Here is a 10,772-nt window from a genome sequence, read left to right as displayed (position 1 = left end):
TAGGGAAGTGGGGGGCGCTATGGGGGACTTTTGGGATAGCATTGGAAATGTAATTGAGGAAAATATGTAATAAAAAATATTAAAAATTAAAAAAAAATAAAGAAGGACATGCTCATCAAGATACAGGCAGCAGATAGACATTAAATAGACTGGAGCAAAAAGAATGTCCCCTTGATGCATAACAATCAAAACACTGAACATACAGAACAAACATATTATGAAAAGCTGCAAGGGAAAAGAACAAGTAACATATAAAGGCAGACGTGTTAAAATAATAGCATATGATTTTTCATTGGAGACTCTAAGAGCCACAAGACTTTGGATGAATGTTTTAGAAATTCTGAAAGGTCACAGATGCCTGCCCTGGACACTATTTCTAGCAAAAATCATAATAGAGAGAGACATCATGATAAAACAAAATTTAAGTAGTATCTATTTACAAATGCAAATCTACATAACAGGATAGAAGGATAACTTTAACCAGAGTGGTTAACCACACTCAACAAAACACATGGAAAACCAAAACAGAACCCAAAAACCCTTATGATCTGCAAATCAAAAAAAAAAAATCATACCATCACAACAAAATAAGGGATATCAAAATACTATTTATTAATAACTCTATCAATAAGTCATCTCAATCTCCCCAAAAGGACTCCGACAATGAAATTGCATATGAAAAAAATCCATTTTTCTGCTGCATCCTAGAAACATACCTTAATATCAAGAACAGACATCACCTTACAGTAACAGCCTAGAAACAGATATTCCAAGTAAATGTACCCAAGAAGCAAACTGGTGTAGACATTTTAGTAGCTAACAAAATAGATGAAGAGACAGATAAGGAAACTGTATACTCATCAAACGAAAAAATTCGACCGGCGCCTCTGGGGGTTGGAGAACTGGCTCCGTGGTGTGTATCGGGATGGTTCCTAGGTGCCAGGTTGGCTGATGTTAGAAACCAGGTGATATTTGCTGTTCGTCAAGAGTATGTCGAGCTTGGAGATCAGGAACTCCTGCTTCAACCCCGAGACGAGGTTGCCATCATCCCGCCAATCAGTGGAGGATAGTGCATCTGAGCCGTCTGGGAAAGATGTGGACGATGTTCAGGAGGAACCTAAACATTCACTAAAATACAGTTCACTGCCGAGAAGCTCTCTGTGGGTGAAGTGTCACAGTTGGTGGTGTCCCCTCTATGTGGTGCAGTGTCTCTCTTTGTAGGGACTACAAGAAATAACTTTGAAGGCAAGAAAGTCATTAGCTTAGAATATGAAGCGTATGTACCGATGGCAGAAAATGAAATCAGAAAAATTTGTAATGACATTAGACAGAAATGGCCCGTGAGACACATAGAGTAATTCCATCGGCTTGGTTTGGTTCCAGTGTCAGAAGCAAGCACAGTTATTGCTGTGTCTTCAGCTCACAGAGCCACATCCCTCGAAGCCGTGAGATACGCCATTGATTCTTTAAAAGCCAAGGTGCCCATATGGAAAAAGGAAATATATGAAGAATCAACCTCATCTTGGAAAAGAAACAAAGAGTGCTTCTGGGCAGCTGGTGACTAGTCAAGTGTGGTGCGCTAAGTCTAAAAATTTGATAATCTCATAGCTAACACAAACGGAGAAATAGCCAAGTGCATGAGTGTGTGGGATGAGGGGCTGCCTAGGACCTAAAGATTGGGAGAAAGGGCTTGACCTAAACCTGTGATAAGGTGTCTGCAATAGACCCAGCCTTTTGTGACTAACTCCTAACTAGCCAGCTCGAAGTGCGCTGCAGCCTTCCTTTTACCTTCAGCTGTCTCAGGAAGACCTCGCTGTCCCAGAGTGTACTGACAGCATCACTATCAGGCATGTATTACAAAAAAACTGGCAGAATCAGAAACTCATTTATGTAAAAGTGAATCTAAATAAATCATGATTTAAACAGTCTAAAAATAGATCCTATCTCTTTTTTAGTCAATGATAATACCTAAGGGATTTTACATTATAGAAACTGCTGTGACTTCAGAATCTAATTATACAGTAAAGCCTTTTATATTTCATTAGTTGTCAATATTCTCATCATTGTACAGATTAGCATAAAATTGTTATAAAACTAACTAGCAACAAGGTGGTTTATGTTAAAATGATGTATGTTTAAAAGTTGGCCCACAACTGCTTGAGGAGATTGTGCAGTTATTTATTAAAGTAGTTTAGATAGTTTTCATAATGTTTATGTAACAATAGCCTGTGTGATGTTAATACTAAACAAATTAAATTTTCTGCAAGGTTAAAAAAAAAGAAAAAAAAAGAAAAAATTCTACCAAGAGGATATGACAAATCTAAATATCTATGCACCAAGCAAAAGGATGTAAGTGTTCATACAAGTAACATTACAAAATTATACATTGACCCTTACACAATAATAATGGCTGACTTTAATACCCTATTCTTGCCAATAGATAGAACATCCAGACAAAAATTAAACTAAGAAATTCTAGCACTAAATGGCACCACAAACCAAATGGAACTAATAGATATTTAGAGAACATTTCACCCAGATACAAAGGAATATATCTTCTTCTCAGAGCACATAGAACTTTCTCCAAAATTGACTATATACAAAATTGACTATAATTGACACTAAACAAGTCTCAACAAATACAAGAAAATTTAAATAACACCCAGCTTCCTTTTAGACCGCAATGGATTAAGGCTGGATGTCAATAACAACAGAAACCAAAGACAGTTTACAAATTTGGGGAAGTTGAACAACACACAACTGAATGAAAAATGGGTCAAGATGGAAATGAAGAGAGACATTGAAAATGTTGTATTGAATGAAATGGAAACGCAGCAGACCTAAACTTATGGACTACAGTGTAGGGGCTTCTGAGAGGCAAGCTCACAGCTGTGAGTGTCCACATAACAATATTGGAGACATCTCATATTAGTAACTTAATGGTACACCTGAAACCTCTAGAACAAAAGAAAAAGTAACCCCCAAAAAGAGGAGATGAAAAGAAATAATTAAACTCAGGGATGAAATAGAAAAAAAAATACAAAGAATCAATGAAACAGAGTTGGTACTTTGACCAACCCTTATCCAATTTAACTAAAAGGCAGAGAGAGAAAATCCAAATCAACAAAATTAGAGATGAAAATGGGGGACATAAAAACGGATGCCAAGGAAATCTAGAGAATCATAAAAGCATACTTTAAAAACTTCTACTCCACCAAATTGGAAAATCTTAAAATGTGGATTGTTAGGAGAAGTTTCCTCAGCACAGCCATCTCATTAGCTGTTGTGCCAGGAAGTGTTCATTAACCCCAAATGACCACCCAGGAGCTGACTCCAGTGTGGATGTAATAGCACTATGGTATTTTATTTCCAAGCTAGAGCTTGTGCCACACCACATCAGTGATGCAGCAGGACAGGAGGGTGGAGCTCTTAGCAGGACAAAGCTTTATAGGAAATGGCAATTAAGGAGGGATTTCATCCTGTCAAGCGTCTAATTGTGTGACTATTGTAAGCTGATAGGTGAGGGCTCTGAAGCAAAACCATGAACCATTATAAATGGTCTGTAAGTACATCTGAAATGATCAGACTAATCTTTGATTGGCTGTTGCTAATAAGTAGCTAGGGTATGGCCAAGGACAAACCATGATGTACTTCCTGGCACTTGGGTGAAGCTTGGGTTCAGCTCTAGGTCAAGTTCTCAGTGTAGAGGAATGCTAGGGCCAGAAAGCAGGAGTGGGTGGATTGGTGAGCAGGGGGCAGGGGGAGGGGATAGGGGAGGGGATTTTTGGAGGGGAAACCAGGAACGGGGATAACATTTGAAATGTAAATAAAGAAAATATCTAATAAAACAAAACAAAAGAAACAAACAGACCAAAAAAAAAAAAAAGAGAGAGAGAGAGATAATTTTCTGGATATATACCATCCACCTAAGTTAAGTTAAAATCATATAAGCAACTTAAACCTATAACCCCTAATGAAATAGAAGCAGTAATTAAAATTCTTCACCACCCCCTCAAACAACAACAACAACAAACCAAAAAACAAACCAGCAAGAAATAAATGTAAAAGCAAGCAAGCAAGCAAGCAAGAACAGATTGGGAGATGGCTTTAACTCAGAATTATATCAGACTTTCAAAGAAGACTTATTGTCAATACGCCTTAAATTAGTCCACAAAGTAAAAACAGGAGAAACATTGCCCAGTTCTATTTATGAGGAAGCAAGTCCCCTGACACCTAAACCACCAAAAAGCCTAACAAAGAAAATCACAGACCAATCCTTCCTTCCTTCCTTCCTTCCTTCCTTCCTTCCTTCCTTCCTTCCTTCCTTCCTTCCTTCCNCTTCCTTCCTTCCTTCCTTCCTTCCTTCCTTCCTTCCTTCCTTCCTTCCTTCCTTCCTTCTTTCTTTTCTTCCTTCCTTCCCTCTCTTCCTCTCTCTCTCCTTTCTCCCATTTCCCTTCAGTCCCTCCTTTCATTTTTTTACCTTATAGGGCTTTTGCTTATATGTTATGGTTTTTGGTCTGTGTTTTAATTGGATTTCTGTGTGTGATAATGTGTGTGTGTGTGTTTCTGTGTGTATCCACATGTGTTTCTTATGCTTTTCTTTGGCACTTTTCTTCTGCTTGTTTGTTTTTTTCTATTCCAATTTGCCTGTTTTTACTTTACCTTATTTTAATATTATTTATATATACCTGTTTGTTTTGTAACCAAGGTTATGGATTTGCGTAGGAGAGGAAGTGGAAATTATTATCAGGACATCTGTGTGAAAAAATATTTTCAATAAAAGAAAAAGTCAGTGTCATTCCAAAAAATGTTTCCTTCCTCTTTTCTCTTTTATGGAGTTTAGGAAGAAGCTATTTTTAAGGAAGGTTGAGAGGATCAATAATTCTCCTATCTGAGACCTAGTCCCCAGTGTGTGTGTGTGTGTGTGTGTGTGTATTTCTACTTGAAGCTATGTTACATTGTTCTAGTATCTGCACTTAAAACACCTTTGACAATGAACACTATACATTTCAGAATATTCTTTTAGGCTATTACGTACAAAAACATGGTCTATTTCAGGGTATAGATATTTCTAAAAAAATTGTTGTCATCTGATTTTTTTAAAAAAAGAATAACCATTAAGATATGCAAAAGTTGATTTTATACCTTCTTTTTTTCAGCACTTTTAAAATATTTCTGCTAATGTGAGCAGTCCAAACCATGGAGTAATATTGGTGAGCATCTTCAGTTACTGTGAGGCCAACGTGAGCACATCTGCTTGTTCTCATCTTCTAACTGATGCTTTTGAAGCCATCTTCTGTTTTCATCTACTCACATGTCTTTTATGTGTCACGTAGCTGTTAAAACATTATTGTTTTGAGATAAGCTAATTATTCACATAAATTCTTGTCATTTATTTGGGCTTCAAAACTTCGAGGATTTGATGAAAATTCATTTTAATTTGAATATAGCCAAGCTAATTTTACTTTTAGCTCCTGAGATCCTTTTGACTCTTCTGTATGAGGGAAGAAGGTAAAATCTCGGGGCAGATGCTACACCACTGAGCCTTTTGTCTTCCTTTGAATAATCTTTCTTATAATTTGTGATATGTTGTCATCTTTGTCCTTCTTTAACAAGTTTGTTCTCCTTTTATTTATGATATTTTTATTTCACATAAGAGTAACCAGTTTCACAACCCCAACTACGTACAGCAAACCTGTAACTGTTTATTCATAGGTTCATCACAGTAACCATTTCTCTTTCAGATAAAAGCACCGCACCGTCAGAGAGAAATAAAGACAATGCTCTGTTAATCAAGAAATTTGGAGTTGGGGAGGAGAACAAGAAATTAACAGCTTCGGGTTATATTTTATTTTATTTTTTCCTGAATAGGAATTCTCTGAGATCAGAGAATTATTTCTATTGTAATCATTCTCTCCCTTTGATCTCCAGCTTTTCCGGTTTCGCAAGGGAATCTAGAAGAGGAACGCTAGAGGGCAGTAAAAGCGCATTTTACAGACGCTAGACTTTTCAGAGGTGGTTCTGAGCCAAATTCCAGCTTTGTTGTGACTGATTTCTTCTGTGCCTGGTTCTTAGATTAATCCACGCTTTGGTTCAGGAGCCCCCTGTGTAGAGGGAGCAGCGCTGGGCGGATGGTTGAATGCTGCCAGAGCGTACTACAAGCAAGTTAAGCCTTGTTTGGTTCTTGTGGTGTGAACTTATTTGTATATTTCAGTAAAGAATGAGAATTGTCCGGATTATGAGCCATTTTTTTAAACTTTTATTTTGTGATGTTTTCAAACTTTCTATGATAGTGTACATGAGCAAAATTACCCCAGTAGAAACAATAAATAGGATAACTTAAAAATTGTATTGCTTCTTTTGGGAAAATGTGCTTCATGGATTTATTATATTGTGTTTACATGAAAGAGTGGAAAACAGGAGAGTCATGGAAAGGACAGGCCAGGGTCTCCGGTGGTCTGCATTTCTCTCTTTAAAACTCAGTTATCCTAATGTATGTTAATTATTGACACTTAGACCCTCACTCAAAAAATATGCCCCAGGCATTCATGAGAAGACAGGAGCCAATAGGCTGGCATCTTGACAGCCAGTGGCTCCCTGCACTGTTAGTTCAATCTCAACATAATGAAACAAGTAGTCATTAAGTGTACCAGGACGGATAATTGTGATGTCTAGAATTTATGTAGAATTATACAAACTAGTGATCAAAAACTAGGCCAGTACTATGGCTGAATAGCATCCAATTTTATTGCTTCTAAGCAGTCAAGTTTACAGCAAATTATTTAAAAAATTACACTCATTAAAGGGACAAAAAGGATGGAAGGCAATCTGTGGGCTGCATTTTCCTACAGTGTTAATTAGGGATGGTGAACAATGATCTGCAAAGAAAACTGAGCTATTCCAAGTGTCAATGGAGAGGAAAAGGGACAGAGGCATCCCAGGGACAGGATCTCATGTGGATTCCTGGGAGCGAAGCTCTGCCTTACGAGGGTCCATATTCAGAAAAGCCTTGTGGACTTTGACATTTTTCGAAGCCAGGCTCTGAAGGACTTTCTTCCTGGGAGATACATCCTTGACCTGGAATTTTCTCTGTTGATTTTTCCAGGAAAGGAAAGCTTGGTGAGACCAGGAACTCTATGTGTGGCACGGTAGCATGAAATGCTTCAGTTTCTCAGACGTTGATTCTATAGGTCTTCATGTGCAGTAGAGATCCTAAGAAAATTATAATCCAAGCTGACTTTTGCAGACCTACCTTGGCATCTGTCTCTTGTAACATGTATAAATGAGAAGACAAATAAATACAGGTGTTTCAAAGAATTAGTGACTTTCAAAGACCACCCTCTTGTTACTATTTTTTAAGAGCATCATCTGTATGCACACACTGGAGAAATGCTAGTGTGTTTCTTTCATTTAGGAGATTTAGGAATGGGGGACGGGAAATGTCACTTAAGAAACAGATTGGGCATAAATATTGGACTTGAAATCAGTATAAACTAGCTCACATCCAAGCATTTAAAAGCTGTCCACAGACAATAAGCTGTTCCCTATGATTTCCCAAAACTGCCTTGGAAGAACCACATTGTCTCGGATTTCTAATTATCTGTTCAAGTCCTTTGCCAATATTTCACAGTGAGTAGAATTCTCCTATGTATTTCTGTTAGCAGGGAGGCAGCCTTTCCATTTGGCTAATTAAACCTACAGTCTGGGAAAGTTTTCACTGTTTTAAGTTTTGTGTTCAGTCTTTCTCAGTGCTTACCAGCCCACACTATAATATGGTCAGAAGACTAAACTATTAACAACAAATAACTCTGGGGTATGAGGAAAATGAAGATACTGGCCTGATGTTCCCCAGGACCAAAGTTCACATTTTCACCCATGCAGTCTGTGAATACACAGCGAAAATTACCTGTGGGCCACAGTGTTCCAAATGGAGGGATTATCCTGGATTATCTGCCTGGGTTCAAGCTAATCATGTAAACCCTCTAAAGTAGAAAACCTCTGGCTGCAAGCAGAAGAGAGATTGCATACAGGTTTTTTTTTTTTCCTTAAAGGGGAAATACCCAGGGCAGGGTAGATTTCAAGGCTAGATAGAGCTGACAGGAAGATGGGGGCTAGAGAGCAGTCCCTTCCTTCCTGACTGGCACTGCAGATGCTTCACTGTCAGGCCTGGTGAGCAGGAAGTTGGTACTCCTTAGGTATGCTAAATTTGGGTCTGTTCCAACACAGGAAGTTCATCCAAATGCTTTGGGTCCTGGTGAGACTCAGGACTCGTAAGTAGTGCAGAATCTGACACTGAGTAGACAAACAAAGAGAGACAATGCTGGTTGCTGATATTGTTTATCTGTTTAGGTTTTTACCAGGTTGGAGATTATAAGGATTGTTAGTTCAGTACCTTCCAAAATTTATTTATTTATTTATTTATTTATTTATTTATTTATTTATTTATTTATTTATTATTGGTACCTCACATTGGTCGTGAGTTAAGTATGGTAACTTCACTGTAGGTGTTTTAGACATTACTTCTTGATAAGCAGAATATAATTATTTCATATTATGATTTATATTCTTCAGTGAATATTATCCTTCAATATAGGAAGTGAAGTACATTTTCTTAGTCTGCTGAAGTAAAAAAATCCGATCTAAGCAGAAAATATTAATGCTTGAATAAAGATTGTATTTTCTAAGGTGGTGGACGCGATGCACAGTCCTTCTCACCAGATTATAAGATCTATTTAAGTCTCCATAAACTATATGTTACTTTTTTAGTTTCTTTCAAAACACATCTTAGCATGTCTCAGACAAAACATTCATTACTTTAACAAATACCCTCTGCTTCTAATTTTCAAAGCATATGAGTAAAGGCCTTGCTAGTTAGTGTGAGAAAAAACATAGCATTGAGCTTCCAAGTAGGCAGAAGTACAGCAGCCTACAGAAGGCTTTCATGTGGCCACACTTGTATCTTAATCCTGGGGGAAGCAAATTCTTTCTTCAATTAGCTTTGCCCTGAATAGAAGGCTCACTGTATCGCACCAGCCAGTGTCTCTGTGGTGTGTAATGATGCCTTAACCATTGCTTTCCTTTCATTCCAGTTCTAAATCATGTCCTAGATTTTGGAGGAGAACACCTAGTGTGATCAACAATGATTACAGAGCAGTCTCCAAACCTGGCTGTCACCTGAGTCATTAAAGTACCCATAGCTGAAGCCAAGCAGAGAGGAAATCAAACACATATATTCTTTTTGTTCTTGAGCAGTTAGTTAAAACACAAGGGTCCAACTTGGCTCTTAACCCTAAATAGCTTAGAAGTACATTAAACTGTGAATTTGATGGGGTCTACTAGGAAACATTTAGTGATATTTGTGATCAAAATCTTATTAAAACAGACACACAGCTTGATCATATTGTATTCATGGGTATGCACAAAGTTATTTAAGGGAAATTAATATGATGATATCTTAACTTGAATGAGTTAAGAATAGTCACAGATTTATAGAAAACGTTATCTTCCCTCTAAAATTATACAATTTGGGGATTTCATTCATTCATCCATGTATTCATTTAGCATTTACTTATCATAGTCATGGAACTAAGAATATAAAAATAAACATAACAGTATCTCACTCTCCAAAACTTTACTTTCTAGTGGAGGGAGAAAGATGATGTCCACATTTACAGAAACACAGACCATAGGTGATTACAAATTCTATGATGAAAAACAGGTCAGAAGAAAGAAGGTGAGAATGAGCTACAGCTGTTTATTTTTCACACAGCGGTCAGAGGATGTTCTTCCAACAAGGTGACATTTGAAAGACGTTGAAAGAAGCAAGACATCCCAGGAAGACTGTAGGAATGTGACTGGGTCAGAGGGAGAGGGGAGGAGAGAAAGGAACTTAGGTCATAGAAACAGTAAAGGTTGAGATCTGATGGGCAGCTGATATGGATCTCTGGGGGACATCATAAAAACTTCAGCTTCAACTCAGCATGAGATGAGAGGCCAGTGGAGAATCTGGAGAGAAAAAGGTTGATTTATAGATTTTTCACTCTGACAGGTCTATCCATAGGTCATACGAGGGTGAAAAGTGAAAGCTAGACCAGTTACTAGGTTACAGCAATGGCTGTGTGGCAGAGGATAGGCCACAGTAATAGCAGTGATAAAGCTAAGTAGCATATGATAAATTATGGATCTATCCCAAAGAAATAACATAGCTTGATTATAGAGTATGAGAGAAAGAATATTATAAAATTTTTTCCTGACCAAATGCTGAGTAAAGATGTCTTATACTGAGATAGGAAATTTCATACAAAGCAAAGGTTTGGGAGATCCAAGAAAAAAAAAATTAAGATTGGTTTTGTGCGGGTAGTGGGTGCCGCCACAGGCCCCATGAAACCCACTTGTTTACTGCCTTGTCTGAGCATGCACAATGAGGCTGCAGGCGTGGGCTGCCAGCCAGGCTGGACTGTTCCTTGAGATCGGGACCAGTTAGCTTATCTGTGAACGACCTGAGCTCATGCCTGGAGCGTGTTCTGATTGGATGAGGTGGGGTGGGGCTACAAGGAGGTGAGTTGGCTTGAGTAGTGAGGAGAGTAGTTTTAGCCCTTGCCATGAGTAGAAGTAGAGTAAGAGAAGCTGTTGTAATAGGAGTACTTTAGCCCTTGCCCTAAGAAGAAGCTGCTGGGGAAGAGAGCTGTAAAAGAAAAAGCCTGCTTCCGGTCTGACCAGCACCGGGGTAGCTAGGGCGCAGGGTCGTCTGACACTCGCCAGCTACCCACAAC

General features: G+C 38.2%; 1 protein-coding gene and 1 pseudogene across 1 annotated transcript in view; one reads left to right on the top strand and one right to left on the bottom strand.

Annotated features, from left to right (window-relative positions):
- Cngb3 (cyclic nucleotide gated channel beta 3) overlaps positions 1-10,772 on the bottom strand; it is a 197,621-nt gene that overhangs the window by 145,563 nt on the left and 41,286 nt on the right. The gene's annotated exons all lie outside the window — the stretch shown is intronic.
- LOC110293730 lies at positions 885-1,577 on the top strand (annotated as a pseudogene).

The sequence above is a fragment of the Mus caroli genome, chromosome 4 (genome assembly GCF_900094665.2).
Source record: "Mus caroli chromosome 4, CAROLI_EIJ_v1.1, whole genome shotgun sequence".
NCBI lineage: Eukaryota > Metazoa > Chordata > Mammalia > Rodentia > Muridae > Mus > Mus caroli.
Note: the sequence above shows the minus strand (reverse complement) of the source record. Positions and strands in the feature narration are given on the sequence as shown.